Here is a 16,384-nt window from a genome sequence, read left to right on the forward strand (position 1 = left end):
TTACAATAAAGTGTGAATACATTCATGAAAATGAAAAGCTTTTCAGTAATTTTTACAATAATTTTGTTCTAACCAAGAATTACTACACCAGTATCAAGCTTCTGTCATTTCAAGGAGAGAAATTAAAGTCTGCTGTGTGGAAGACTTCTTTCTTATAAACACTCCAGCATACAAGTAGCTTTTTATGTATACCTTCTCAGGATAATGCGTACAGCATCATGTTTCATTTTTATAGAACCCTGCAATTTAGCTCTTATTAAATTCTACGGGCTCTTTCCATTCAGGGAAGAAAAATAGCAGCTCTTGAGACTTCCAGTCTGTTAACATCCCAATTAAGACCATCCGAGATCAGTCCTGACCCCCTAAGCTTCTAGACAGGGAATTTGGTGGAGCCCTTCAGGGTGTCCTCTGTGCCGGTGAGTCCGGGCTTTCTCCTGTCGGCAGACCTGGCACAGGGAGCATAGCGGGAGAGGGTAAGTACCCAGATGGGATGGGTCTCACAGTTTGGACAGTCCACTATGTGCTTGACTCCACGGTCAGGCAACCGCGGTGCGGGCGAGGGAGAGTCCATGGCCATACTGCCTTCTCCATAGCACATGCAGAGCCATTTACCTTGAATAGCAGGGACAAGCCCACAAACTGAAGAAAGCAGAGGCACCGCAGTTAGGGTTACTTTCAATCACGGCCCACAAAGGCAGTCCAATGCTTTTTGGACTCTCCCACCCTTGAAAAGCCATGAAAACGATAAATATATTCTGGCTCAAGATCTCTCTTAATGTGTCTCCCCTAGAAAAGTGTAGGTAGAATTTCCCCGATTTTCTAAAGCTTGCTTAAAATAATGGGCTTCTTGCTACCCAACAGCCTGCAAGGACCCATCCAGGGACAGGGAATAGCATAACAATTATGTTCACGTGTGAAAAGCTTCCTGAATGATCAGCAAAAGCACAAAATGAGACCATGCTCAAAAAGAGAGGGCCATAATCTGCCAGAAAACCTGGACAGGCTTCTGTGGGTTTCCCCAGTCATGTGTGTTACCCTGCAGAGCATTTATTGGCTTGTTACAGCACAGCTCCAGGACATCCATGGTGTCCTGGTTTCAGCTGAGATAGAGTTAATTTTCTTTATAGTGGCTGGTATGGGGCTATGTTTTGGATTTGTGCTGAAGACAGTGTTGATAATACAGAGATGTTTCAGTTGTTGCTGCACTAGTCAAGGACTTTTCAGCTTCCCGTGCTCTGCCAGGTGCACAAGAAGCTGGGAGGGAGCACAGCCAGGACAGTTGATCCAAACTGACCAAAGGGCTATTCCATACCATATGGCATCATGCTCAGTATATAAAGCTGGGGAAGAAGAAGGAAGGGGGGGACATTCGGAGTGATGGCGTTTGTCTTCCCAAGTAACGGTTACGCGTGATGGAGCCCTGCTTTCCTGGAGATGGCTGAACACCTGCCTGCCCATGGGAAGTAGTGAATTAATTCCTTGCTTTGCTTTGCTTGCATGCGCGGCTTTTGCTTTACCTATTAAACTGTTTTGATCTCAACCCTCAAGTTTTCTTACTTTTGCTCTTCCGATTCTCTCCCCCATCCCACCGAGGGGGAGTGAGCGAGCGGCTGGGTGGGGCTCAGTTGCCAGCTGGGGCTAAACCACGACACATGGGTATCCCTCCTTCCCCACACAAGCCTCTGATGGAATCTCATCTCTGCTCTTCTGCTTGCTTTCTGCCTCTCTGCTTAACCAAGGATAGTGCCTTTCCCCTTATTTCTAGGGAAGAAGCTCACATTTCTGCTCCAAACATGAATCATTATTTTCCCTACCACTGTTTCATAAAGGTTGCCACGGGCACAATGACAAAGCTTCCAGGATGAGACCATGCCCTATTCAGTAAACCTGGGATCTGGCCTTTTAAGAAACACCACAACCATTTTGCATCTCTCTCACAAACTTAAACCTCTGAACTATGTCATCAGTTTTCATTACTGAAAATACCGAAATACACTCTATGAAGTAAAATGACTTTCCAGTTTGCACAGACCACACAAGGATTATGCTTTTTAAACTATTTCTGGAAATAAATAAATATAAAAATGATAAAATAAATAAAATGTCAAACAATGTGACAGATTCAGAAGCAGCCGAGACCAGACGCAGACCATCACGGCTGTGATAATGAACACACCCGCCCGACCAACAGGTCTGCCTTGCAGGTGGTGTATACCTTTTCTGACAGTGTTGACACATATTATCTCAAAACTGACATGAAATCATAATGCAACCGAGCTCTAAAAGAAATGGGGAGAAAAATCTGTAATAATAGTATTTTTCTTTTATTGCCTAGCAGTTAAAATAACCACCTTCTCTGTTTGGTACCCCACTACCAACAGAGCAGTAAAGCTTCAGTGTAACTGCATGCTGTAAAATCTAATTGACTGTTGTCCAAACACTGGATGTAAAGTGACATGCCACAAACTTGTCTCTTGTCCATTTACTGCAGTGCTTGGGAAATGCTGTAGTGATTTACTGAACAAGGTGCTCTGCTTATTGTCTATGATTTACTCTGCAGCCATGCAGAAAATGGCAGCTCTGACAGATTTCAAGAAAAGTTTGTCAGCCATTACCCCCATGGGTTAGTCAGCAAAATCTTCCGGTTGGTGATAAGCAATTCTCAGTGGAACACTATTTTGTTTTTATTCTAGATTTTATTGTCTTATCCCCCGGTGCTTCTAAAAATGCTCTTTTTAAGGTTTTGAATGAAATCTTTATTGGCTCACATAGTGTGTAATTCACATTCTCCATAAAAGTGCTGAATGCTAACCAGAAGTATTAGATGAGAATTTTAAAAAGCTATATTTAAAATAACCTAGTGAGGCATTCAGGAGCACAGCAAAAGAATAAATACTGAGAAAAGCAAAAAAAGGACAGCAAATATATAATGTGCTATAAAGTGTCAGCTTTTAGTGGAGCTGCTCAAAGAGTTGATTGCCATTTGCATAGAATTACAGAATTAGCTACTACAGGGGAACAAAGTAAAATATTATTATTTGGATTTGAGCTAAGATGCTTTCTCAGATGGGGGCAAGGTTGGTATGACATTACTTATCACTCAGGTGCAAGGATTAACTGGGACCTTTACATGTGCTTTTCTGGAGATTGCAGCTAGTAGCACCCATCTTCAGGAAAGGGGTGAGAAGAGCATCTAAAGGTTGCCAATGCTTCAAGCTCAATGACTGAAAGTACCAATATACCAGGTCTGCCTACAGAGCAGTATCATGAATCAGACAAGGAGATGAACATGGTAGGGCAATGTATGGTCATTACCCCGACACAGGATTCCAGCTTCTCATAAGCACTATTTTAAGACGACAGCATTGCCCAGGATACTCACAGATATGCATCTACTGTTCTTCCATAAGAAACAGATTCCTGAAGCCCCAACCTGGCCCTTTGTTAGTAATAGTAATAGCAATTTGCCTTTCGAAAGTTCTCAGAAATGCCAGACCCCTTGGGTTATGCAGTGCCCAGGAGAGACTACCATTGCCCAAAAGAGGCTCCAACCTCTGCAGGAAGGTCAGGCCCATATGGGGGAATACAACATACTAGCAGTACTCTCCAAAAGGCATGCAGATACCACAATTTTTAAAAAATATTGTTAAGTAGATATTAGAATATTCAGCTTTATCTTATCTTGATTTTGACTTTCTGTGTTACGTTAAATGTGTCCCAGGGCAAACTAAAAGTAAATATAAGCCTGGGAAAAAAGTGTTAGGGAAAACCCATCATAAGGAAAGAAAAGAAAGGCACAGAAGCTAAAGCTTGAGCAAAGCTGTAGGAAGAAACCTAAGAACAGGATAAACTGTCTTAGGGTGAGAGAACCAAAAAAAAAAGTTTTGAAAACATAATATGATGCTACTGGTAGTGTCACTGCACTTGTGATGGTCTAAGAAAAAATTTTAGACTAGCTAATAGTATTTTTGGAAGAAAGGAACAAGCTTTCAAGTGACACATGCCCCTGCTCAGTGTCAAGCAATGCCTGAGGCAGGAGCCTGTTCAGCTGCCAGCCAAAGTCTTTCCCTGGGGCACTTTTTCCTTGGGATTCTCCTCCTGCCCAAGCCTACGAGAGGGCAGCCTTACCAGGATTTTGCAGATGCTCTGCATGGTGTAGCCGCAACCTTCTGGAGACACAGGATTCACTGAACGGCACATGAACAGGAGGTCTAAGACTTCCCAGAAACATCAAACCTTTTACATATGAGTGGCAGAGTTCAGCTGATGCATCTGAGATTTCCAGATATCCAGCAGCTTAGCCAGAGCAGAAGCAGCTGGATTTCCAGGTATGAGGTTCTCAGAAAAATTACTTCATCCTCAAATTCCCACCAGATAAACTCCCAAGCAGAGATAATTTTAATGTCTGGGGAAATCCAGATGTAAAGTTAGGAGAACAGATTGCAGAGAAGCTGCTCACTTGTTTAGAGGTTCCTACTTGGACACCACTCTCGTTATGAAGTATTAGAAGCCCATGAAGTCTTAAATCTGAAAATTAATTAAAATGATCTTAAATAAGAAATAAGTTTCAAGTGTATTCCAATAGTTCACAAAATGTTAGCTTAGGACAATATATCCAGGGAGAGAAGAGCTGCAGTGCTTCTTAGATTTATTAGAAACCAATATAGCCGTGGAAATTTGAAATACAAATCCTCAGAGATATTAACATTAGAACTGAGGCAGTGGTAATGCTGAAAGGGGCCCACCAGCACTAGATGACAAGAAAAGAGAAATGAGTCAGCTCTGTGATACAGCCAGCAGTAAATCCAAGGAGAACATGAAGATATTCTGCTGGGTTTAGGTTAATTGTTAATAACCTTGTTTCTCTGCCTTGCTTTGTGCTGTTCATGAAGAAATAATGAATTCAGGTCACGTCTAGGGCCGATGGATGTGGCGACTGAAGAGCTCTGCAACTCTTTGCCTTGCATGACCATTCAGAAATAAAGGAGGCAATCCACACAAGTGGGGAATGACAGCTAGGGGAAGGGAAAGATATATCGCTCAACTCTGAATTTCTAACAATGAACATCTCCCAAGTGTGCATCAAAGGCATCATGCCACCCAAACTTTGTTATGGGACACAAAGGGATGAAACAAGAAAGGAAAGGAAAGGGGAGGAATCTCAGCTAATGTTAGTCACGTAAGGGCTAAGGTCCATCTACAGCCAGAGGGAAGTTTATTCAAGGATGGGTGCTTGAAGTAGGTGGAATAACTTAAAGTCAGTAAGATAAATCTCATATAAACTGACAAAATTCTGAAGGAGGTCCAGTCTGGGCAAGACACAAACACTTTAATACTTTTATTTTTTATTTTTATTCCTAATTGCTGCCATTACTTTCTAAAAGGCAGGCAGACATAAACAGGAAAGAAAAATAATTACTTAAAAATGATCTGAGCAAAAGATTTCAAGACTGTATTTCAACATCTTCTAATAAGAAATAATAATATTGGAAATGATTCTCTGAGGGTGGCATTTTCAGGGGAAAAAAAGAAAAAAGAAAAAGAAACAACTCCAGGAACAATTTTGATGAAAACTAAAGTACAGGTGAATCCAAGTATGAAAAGTTTAAGTTAATCAGGAATTATTATTTTAATTTCTACTCACTCTGTTTCCAGAATGCCTTTCCAGAAATAATGCTTTTTTAAAGGACTGAAGGTAAAGCAAGCCAAAAAACCCATGCCCTTTACCAGAATGATTTCTTTAGAAAATTTTAAGTCATGTTTACAGTAGAAACATAAAAGAGGGCTGAATATGAAAAGTAGGAAAAATATTCATTTTTAAATGTGAGACTAGCAACAATGGAATAAGGAATGTTGGAATTACTGGAGTATTTTTGGCAGAACTGAACCCATCAGGTGCAGAGAGATGCATTTGCAAGTGCCTGACACAGAGAACAAACCCTACAAGAAATATAATAAAGATGATTAAGAAAAAGAAAAAAAAGAAAAAAAGAAAAGAAGCTTTCTTTTATTAAGCAACAAAAGAAATCGAGGAAACACCAAACTATCTCAGACACAATACCCAAGCAGTAAAAAGGGTTGTGGTTTATCAAATAAATCATCTGTTTAAGGCTACTCTCTCAACTGAAATTGTACATGACTCACAGCTAGCTCTGCCTGCAGCTGCTGCCACCTTACTTGTCTCATTGGTAGCTACTACAGCTGAAAACAAAAACCCCACAACATGTTAAGTGTCTGTTAAAATTAGGTCATGACCGCTCATATCACATTATGTGATAACTAAGGACAAACAGAGTGGATTCCAAGTGCCAACAAGTTCAGATTCCTCCAGACCTTCTTCCTCTGCACATTTTACTGCTTCTTACTAATCAGGTTGTTTAAACTGCTTTCTGTTTATATACCTCTCACAGCGCTTTTATCCTAGGTGATCACACCTCATTACTCTTTATTGTGCCCTTTAAGGGCCACTTCTTAACTTTTCCCTTCTCATACTCTTTGTAGATATAGGTACTCACCTACAGAAGGTAGTAGTCCGAAATGACCAGAGACTCATGAATAAAATGTGGTTCATAGATATCTTCTGGAAAGTCAAGAACCAACTTATAAAAAGATCTGGCTGCAGCAACTAGAAATCATATGACAGGGAACCTGGAATTTTACTTTCAAAACTTCCTACCCATGATGTATCCAGCATACCCATTTATGAATCCTACATGTGCAAAATCTTCCCATGCATCAGGAAAGTAAGTCAGCAGTCACCCGAAGTGCAGATTTAAGTGTGCATCTTGTCTGTGCAGATGTGTGGAGAGGAACTGAAGGGCTGGAGGAACCATTAACTTTCTGGGCCAGTCCTACTGTTGTGCAACAAGGTCCCTGGCCTGTACCAAACTACATATATTTTTCTATTTATAGTAATTAAATAAACGAGGAAATTTGAAAATGCATGGCCAGGAAAATCCATCTTTACATATTTTGATTCCTAGATTTAATGCTAACATCTTATTTTATTTTGCTTAAATTATATTAAATTAAACTCATACAGCCAAAGCATCTTCAGATAATTCAGTTCAATTATATGTTCATTTGTGTGGTTCTGTAGGAAAGTGATTCCCTGCTTGGTATGAAAAGTCCTTTTAAAAAGAAGTCCTGTAATTCAGAAGCAGAACAAGAGGTAGATTGACAGGTTCTTGAAGTCAATGTAAAATATCCTGTTAACTTTGCAGGAGGTGGGACTTCTGGTAAAAATGTTTAACTGAAGGACTAATTTTTGATATCTCTGCTTGCAGTTTCAACTATTTTGCAGCACAGTATCAATCAAACTCCAATGAGTGTCACTGTGTTTGCTGGAGCTTGTCCCTGGTCCTGAGGTTCTCCGTATTGGAAGAGTATGCTATCGCCCCTCCACAGTCCGCATGCTTGAGCACCACAGGCGATGGAGGAGAAAGAATTACATGTTCGTAGCTAAATTGTGCCTCAGAATAGCATTGGGGTATTGCCAGGATGGTCACCAGGACATTGGCCTAAGAAGGTCTCCAGGACTTGTCAATGTATGCATGTCTGCTAAGACTACTTTTGGTAAAACACTAGTCTGTAAGAGCAAGAGCATCTGACCTGGCAGGACACTGACCTTGCCCAAATTTATGCCTACCAGAATACTGTATTTTATTAACGCAGGCCAGACGGGCAATTTTTTCAGTGCTTCTTTACTTCCTATTTGAAAAATCCTTTTTTCAGCTTATCAGTCAAAAGGGTCTTAAGAAGGAGACTGACCTCCAACAAATCAATTAGATCTTAAATGAAAGCTCTTTTGTAGTCTTCTTTTTTAAAAAAAAGTAAGTAAAATACAGTTTACCTTTAATAAAACTACCACAAAGTAATTATATTGTATAACAAAGGATATATCAATGTCCATAGTTATAGATTTTCTATAATAGCTAAAGTCACAATGATCCATGCGCTTTCACCCAGGTTAGTTATTTCCTATTTTAGAAGAATAAAAAGAATAATTTAAATTTAATTATCCTTTTAAACTGTCATAAAATAGGGATTTAGCCTTCCAAGAAATCATCTTCCTTAAACTCACCTCTGAATGGGGTGATAATGCTGGTACAAGACGGCAAATTATTTCAGAACACGGTACCTATTATGGGTTAGTATGTTTGGTAATCAGCCCATCAACGTGTAAAGTTTTTGGAGCTTGACCCATTCAAGGCACATATGTCTGTGTATTAAATCCTGACCTCCAGTACTGCCACTGCCATAGCTGCTGTCCTGGAGGTCTGTGCCTAGTTCCAGAATTTCAATTCCTAGACTCTAATTACTAAACAACCCTCAGGATGACCCACTAACAACCAGTGTGAATAAGCAAATTAAAATAAAATAAGATCCACTAAGAGTATTTGCTCCAAATCCAAACTGAACTTATACTACATCCTTAAGGTTCAAAGCCTTTGGCTAACTTTGCTTTGAATTATTTTGGTATGTTTCAGCCCTTCTAGTTCTGGAGATGAAAGTGTCAAAATATCACAAGTCAGCTTCCTCATATGAGATTTTCCATGAAATTTTGCAGACACAAGAGGTTCAGAAAGTTTACAAAAGTTCCAATTAAGAGTCTGTAGCTTGTCTGTGCTTACCCTACAGCACTTGTTAGATGTGAACAACATACACGCATGCATGCGTGTGTGCATGCATACACACACACACACACACACACACACACACTTCTTAGGTATTTAGTGACATCAGAAATGTTCCTTGTCTCAGCTCAATGTTTTTTAAGTTTCTTTAAGCTCCAGTTTGAGAATGTAAACTGCCCTTGTACTAAAGATTTTGTCTAAACAGAATGAAAGTACAACATAGTATGAATATCAAGAAGCCTTTTCCAAGGCACAACACACACAAAATATGCAGAATGGTTGCCCAAGTGATAAGAAAAGAAATAATTGAATAAACAATAAATACCTCAGCAGAGTCCCATTAAAAATAACTTACATTGAAACACCTTTTATAACGGCCAAGAGTTCACTTGGCTGAGAGTTCACCTGGAAGCAATGAATAATAGTTTGGCTTCAGCACAGTCAATCACAAAATCTGTATCTATTTCAGTAGAGCCAGAATCTAAATTTATATACGGTAAGTATAATTAGGGCCTGCCTTGCCTACCTCAAAATTGGCTTATTCATTTGTAGCTCATTGGTACCCTGTTGGCTTCAATTGTCCCCTACTCAAAGCAAAAACAAGTTCCTGGTTTTTAACACAACTATTGCTGATAATTTTCACATACTGGACCAGCACTGAATCGATTATGAAAGGGATGATATGAAGTGCCTACCTGAAATACAGAAGGGCTGCATTTGATGACCAGGGAGCTCCCTATCAACTGCTAGTGGTCAATGAAATGGGAATTCATCATCCAAAGACAACAAAAGGCATTTTCTAGATTTCTATACTTTTCCATATTTCCAGCATAATAGGCAGAATTAGACTACTGAAGTTATTTCTTTCCCACGCTTCCAAACAGGTTGTTCAAGCTTTCAGATTATGTGTGTGCAAGTAGATACATTTCTGTCAATGGACATAATTTCTGGTTTGCTGCTGCAGCTTGGTCCCAACCTTTCTGTTTGAATGTCCTTGTACCTTGGTTCTCCACCTGTAAAATGGAGATAACATTTCCTTACCTAATAAAGCTACTGCAAATATAAATTAGTGTATCTGAGATGCATGATGCTATGGTGATTACAATTGTATAGGAAAGTAGAGAGGAAATGTTGTTTTTATGGTTCTTTCAATTTAAATTGCAGGCAGAAAAACTAACGGAGAACAAAGACACTAAATTTTATGTCTAAGTCCTCTGGTCTGTTTATTGCCTTTGGCTGTGATCTTAGGGTCGACTAATGTAGGGAGCAAAGCAGGAGATACCTTGCAAGATATAGGCCCTCCTGACTATCACTCAGAACAGTCTTCCTGTCTGAAGTGCTGTCTTCAGTGTCAATACAGGAAAAGATTTATGGGATTATGTATTTCTTTTCAGAGGTATTTCCTCCTCTGAAACTAACTTCTCAAACTCTAAGTGTTATGCAAGGGAATTTTCTCCACGTTAGCTTACTAATACACTCCTAAGTACTTTACAGTTTTGACAGACTAAGCAAGAGAAAAAGAGCAAAACAGAGGAGATCTAGTTGAGGAGATCTTTAGAGGAGATCTAGAGGATCTTTAGGATCTAGAGGATCTTTAGAGGAGATCTAGTTGAGGGCCTTTGCTTCAGATAGATATTCCAAATCTTTTTGTAACCTGAGATTCTTGACCTACTTGATACTGGAGTATGAAGCTTTTTTGCAGACATTTTTAGTTCTCCTAAGCATAAAATGTGACTTCCCCATAAGGATACCTTAGAATGGTTCTAGCAAACTATAAAACTTTATTTTAGGGCTTCTGCCACTAATATAGGCCACAAAGCATTCATAAAAGCATAATTTTAAAAAATAAATTTGCTTTTAAACTAAACTAAAAACAACAGCTAACAGAAAACCACATTATGGAATATTTTCAGCCAGTTCCCCCCAACATCTGTTTATAGATCTGAGTTATGCATCTGTATGTTCTAGTAAAAAGAAATGAACTGAAGATCAGAGGACTTTCATTTCTAGTTACCTAATTGGGAAATACAGCCTCATACACATATCTATTTTCAGGGGAAATATATCTTATATACAATACTATTACATACCTAAAAGGAAGAAATAGTGGATTAGTCACCCCCAAATCCACTGCCACTCCAGAGGACTTCTGTGGCATCATGTGTGGTCTCAGTCAAAACCTAGTAATAAGCTATATACAGTTACGACTGTTGGCTTTTCATGTATGTTTTTAATGTAAAAGTTGATAATGGAATAAGGTCTAAGAACGATACATTCCTTATTGAAGAATTAGAAAAAGTCACCAAAGGGAAGGAGGCAGTTGTGCACCTCATTGAAGCAAAGTGCTGTTTACTAATCAATTAAGAGCAGAGGATGAGTCCCAGTAGACAAAAACATATTTACAGAACTATGGAAAGGAAATAATCTCTCTTTTTTTTCCACTTAAATTTGGTGGGAAGCCAGACTGTCTCTCCTAGAAGGATAAAACAGAAGTCACTGCAGAGGGAAAAAATGTATGGTCTGGAGCCCTGGAAAATTTGATTGAAGAAGCTGAATAAAAAAGCTAGAACACTCCACCACAGGAGAGAGGTGGCAAGCATAAAGCCTGAAATTCAAATATGATCTTGATGAGAGAAGAAACAATCCCATTTAGAGAAGGAAAGGGGGACCTTTCTGATCTAATCCTAGTGAAGTAAGCTAAGCATAGCTTTTCTTTTATTTCTTCACTTATTTCTTCTATGAACTGTGCTGTCTGCTTCTGATGTTATAAATAAATGATTGCCTAGTTGTTTAACCTGTTCTGAATTAAGGATTATTTCAAAAAAAGAAAACCTGAATAAAAACAACGCACTTCTCACCTTAACAAGTTTCGCAGGTCTATAGCAAATTTTATCGAAATGGTAACAAAGTAGGTTCCCATTTGAGCTTCAAAAGCAAAGTAGAGGGTAGGTGACAGAGGTGTTAGGAGGTTCCCAGCTGTCTTCAGGTGATGGCTGGTGGGATGCTGGAGGCACTCTGGCAATCAGTAAGATACTGAGATACATGCTTGAATACAAGCTCAAAGGGAAAATGTGACAAAACATCAGTCCTAAATACCCTAACATCAAGACAACTGAGGTTTTAGATGCAGGGTGGGTAGTAGACATTAGACAATGTCTGATGGTGAGACAGAAATAAGGACAAATCTTTTTCAAGCATATAGTGGCACTGGCAATATGTTGTATGTTTTGTGTATGTTAATTACAGACCTCAATTAGTTTCTAGCAAAAGAAGACACTGAATTTTGCATTGTAACACATGGTTCTTAAACTGAAGAATTTTAAGACCAGAAAAAAAATTAAGATACTGTAGTCAGGAGATTTCAGGGAGAGAGATTTCACGGAGAAACTGCAGTTGGTGCAGTTCTACTACGTGTTTCTTAGCTCACTCACAGTCCCTTCAGGTGGTAGAGAACTGCAGAAAACCTTTTCTTACAGCACTGACAACTCCAAAGATTCGAGAATCCTAAATTAAGCACAGAAATGATGAGATTGACATAAAAACCTTGAGATTTTTAAAAACATTTGGGTATCTTTATTTGCCTTTTCAGTATGGAGGCATTAGGCTTCACTCGGACCATACAAACTCTTTGGCGTGACCAGAAGGCTAGAAATGTTGCTTTGTGAAATGAAATCTGAGCATTTCAAATAAACACAGGAGCTGGAATAACAGAGAATCCACCAAGCATCACAAGACACGTCATAAAAATTACAGGCATCAGCAAACATGATTTTTAAAGCAGTCTTTTTTTCACGGAGACTCCAAGCAACAATGAATTCCCTCCTTCCCTTGATAATATGTTCCAGTGGCTAATTACTCCTGTAAAAATTGGATTTTCTTTCACTTTTCATCTTGGTTCTTTTCCTAACTTAGCCACCAGCCAAGGGGGGTCTTGTTATGGCTTTGTCACATTAAGTCTCTAAAATATTGAGATCCACTTCTATTTTGAAGGAAAAAACAAACTTTATAAATATCCTTTGTATTTTTGCAAGCTTTTCACTTCTGCTTGCCAGACTAACTGTTTCTTGTAATGGCCTGGGAGATGGGAGACGCTGTGTGTGGACCCTGAGGCAGCCTTGCCAGTTCTTTTCTCCTGGTGAATCACACAGGTGCAGAGCACAAGTCTGACCACAGAGCACCCAGGTCGTTAAACTGAGTCACCCACGTGCATAAGCAACATCTGCACCTCTGAACCGCAAGTGCTCTGAGCAGTGAATACAGAAAGATGTGAATACAGAATTCGGTATGATTTGCAATATATTTCAAATATTTAATCCTCTCTCTTTTTTCTTCCATAGATCACAACCCTGTATAATAAAAGGAGCTCCAATACGTTCAGTTTCATGTAAGTGAGTATTTAGCCTTCTGGAAAGCAAGCCACACACCCCTGAGAAAAGCAAAATATTGCTATCCCAGTTTACATGGCATCCAGATATTACCATAAAATATAAGTTAACCAACCATAAAACAAGTTGCTATCATGCAAATTTGATTTTTTGAAATGACTTATTAGTATAATCTCTTCCATATGTTCAGAGGATATGGAGGAAGACAGTGAGAAGAGAACAAACAAAAAATCCTCTATGACTCACCCAAATGATTGTATAAAATAGTTATTCACATTTTTCACTCTGTTCCAACCCACAGGAACAGGTTCACAGGACTGTTTTGCCTGAAAGCATTTGGGAAGGAGGAAAGTGTTATTATTATTATTATTATTATTATTATTATTATTATTATTATTATTATTATTATTATTATTTATTATTATTATTATCCCAGACATCTGCTTAAAGATTTAGAAGATATTGTAGTGTATTTTGTGTTCAACCTTTTTCTGTGCTTATTCCTTTATCAGGACTTCAAATATGTCAATGAAAGACAGTTACTTGTCAAGAAGACTCCAGGAACAGCATGAAAAGGAACCCAATAAAAGTTTCTTACTAACACATTTTGTTTCATCCATGAATAAAGTCTGAACACCAAATATTCCAGTTTGTTTATTGGAAGGATAACAGTTTTACAGCTATGGATCCTCAAAAGGCATATGCAGTTCCTAAAATGTTTGCAGCACACAAAGTAAGAAGATTGATTAATGCAGAGGATAGTGTTCGTCTGAGTTTTAGTTTTTTGAGGGGTTTTTTGCTAATGAGTTCTTCATATAATGAGATCTTAAAAGCTCAAAGAACTTTTGATGCTACATGTCAGGAGCATAATATGTGACCGACAAGAGCAAAACAAATCTTTCATTATTTATGATACATTTTAGGACAAAGGGAAAACCATGCATCTGAGAAAATGTGTTTACAATACCTTTTCCTCTGCTTTTCAGAGGGAGAAAAATGGTGTAGAACTGAAGCAAACATCTTCCAGAGGATTAAACAGTAACTAGTAAAAAAGCAAGCCAATCATACTAAAATAATATGAAGAATCCTGAAAGTATAATTCCGGAAATAATTCAGTTAAGTAGAAATATTTTCTAGGGTACATAAATGTAACTATTGCTTTGGTCTCTTTCATCTGGCACATTTGTTATTTGGAACACTGAGGACAAGATTTCTAATCCAAATTGTAGAGAATAAGTTCATTGCTTCTGGTCTATTTTAATTAAGTGATAGATGTATAGAGGTTATGACCATGATACATTTTTCCTGAAAGCCACAAAAACCAAAGCCATTAAAAGCAACAGAGTTGAGTCCTTTGATCCATTAAAATCTAACACATTGACATTTGTCATCTTGTATAGTTATGTACAAGTGCTTATGTCTTATGAAACTGGCTACTTTTTGTCTCAGCTACTATATTCCGATGTCGGGTTCATCAGTCTATTCGACTGTCTGCTTGACAGATATCTAATATGGAAGTTCAGCTCCTGAGCAGGAGTTATGTGCTCGTCAGTGGGCCCCAACGGCACCAGATGTAAGTATAGCTAAATGAACAAATCATCAAGTAGCAAATAAAAAGAAAGAAAAGAAAAATCTAAGTGGTAACATTGCAGTTAAGTATAGACAGATCATTCAGTGTCACCAGTTTCAGCTTTCTTTCCACAGGCCAGCACACATTCCTCTGTAATTCTGAAAACATTATTATGGCAGGTTTAAATCCCATATGATTTGGCAGTGATGCTGTGTATTTACTATTCTGGCAGTTCATAACACTGTTATTACATGTACAAACAGCTGACAATACAAGAAGGAATTCCAAAATTTGTTTTCCTTCAATGCAGTGACCCATTCAAGCCTTTCAAAAAGTTAATGTTGACTGCATTCTTTGGGAAAATGTACAATAATTACTTCATACATAGAAAAAATGCTATTATTCTCTTCCTTCAACTGTTATTTTGGCAGTTACCTCTCCTCCAAATACTGTTTTTTTAAAAAAGCATATATTAGAAATTAAATTCAGAAGAAAACTTACCATGTTTAGATTTTAAAGGAGGAAAGCACGTTTATAATCTCAAGAGACTGATACGCATTTTAACTTAAAAATATTTAAGAATCAAATTTTGTGAAACTATTATTCAACATTCTTGCCTTAAAAAATTTAACAGCTGAAAAAACAGAGAAACTTACAAAGACAGCTATCTGTCTTTTTTGCTGTATCTTTTAAAGATTGTCATCAAACAGCCTATCAGACTTGCACTTCTGGGGTTTGTATTAGCTTCTTGCAATCTTAACAGCTGTCAAGAATTTGTGCACTGTTGAGCTGGTTTATTATTACTAGGAACCTGTAGATTTTTGGTAGCTCAGTTAATGCAATTTGAAGAGGTTATTTTCTCCTAATATTATAGATATCTAAGAGAAACACATTGTCCATGCAACATTTACGGTTTCAAAAGACTCTTTCATTATAATTCTGCATTGAAAAGCTGCGTATATGGCTAGCCTGATTGGGATAATAGCAAAAAGTGCAAAGACATGTTCATATTTGATCCTACAGGAGCACTGAAAAATGTGTTTAATTAGGGCATATGATCAGTCTCCCTGTCCCTATGTTTAAGCGGGTTATTTTGGACTAGGGACACAATCACCTAGCACTTGGTTATAGTTCTGCCTATATAAACAGTCATAATGGCTGCATGCACAGGGAAGGGGGTTAAGTCTGTATTATGCAGTGCAGCACTATGTGGAGCTACACAAATCAGCTTTGAAAATGCTGGCATGTCTACACAAGATTGGCTTACTGCAAACTCTTCTCTGCCAGCTAAAGGCATGGATCAGTTCAAGGAGAAGCCAGATGACATTGTATTGCAATGTAAGAGAGGTTAGGATGAGACCAGATGAGCACCACCATAAATACTCTTCTTCGCCAGTTCTGTAATGTAGTGTCACGCAGAGATACTAGTTTGTGTCCCAGAGGCAGTATAGCTATGATAGCAATGTTCTTGGAAATTAGTCCTGCTTTTCTAAAGCATCTTAATTGCATTATAATCAGATTGCTTAATGTTGCAGCCTTTTTTACGATGTCTTTTTTAGCTAGGCTCACACATTGCTGCCTCATAGTGGCCAGTTCTGTAGCTTCCTGAATTACAAGTCTGGTGTCTGACTTACAGCAATCCTTTCACTCAAACCAACTCCAAACAAAGTCAAAGTTAGGTAAGGGACCTAATTCTAAAAAGAAGCCATATAGCTATCTATAACTGCAACCATGTTGGCACCCTTTTCAGAACAAGATATCATTTATTAATTGGAATAAAACATATGAGAATA

The sequence above is a fragment of the Mycteria americana genome, chromosome 1, assembly GCF_035582795.1.
Source record: "Mycteria americana isolate JAX WOST 10 ecotype Jacksonville Zoo and Gardens chromosome 1, USCA_MyAme_1.0, whole genome shotgun sequence".
In the NCBI taxonomy this organism is placed as follows: Eukaryota; Metazoa; Chordata; class Aves; order Ciconiiformes; family Ciconiidae; genus Mycteria; species Mycteria americana.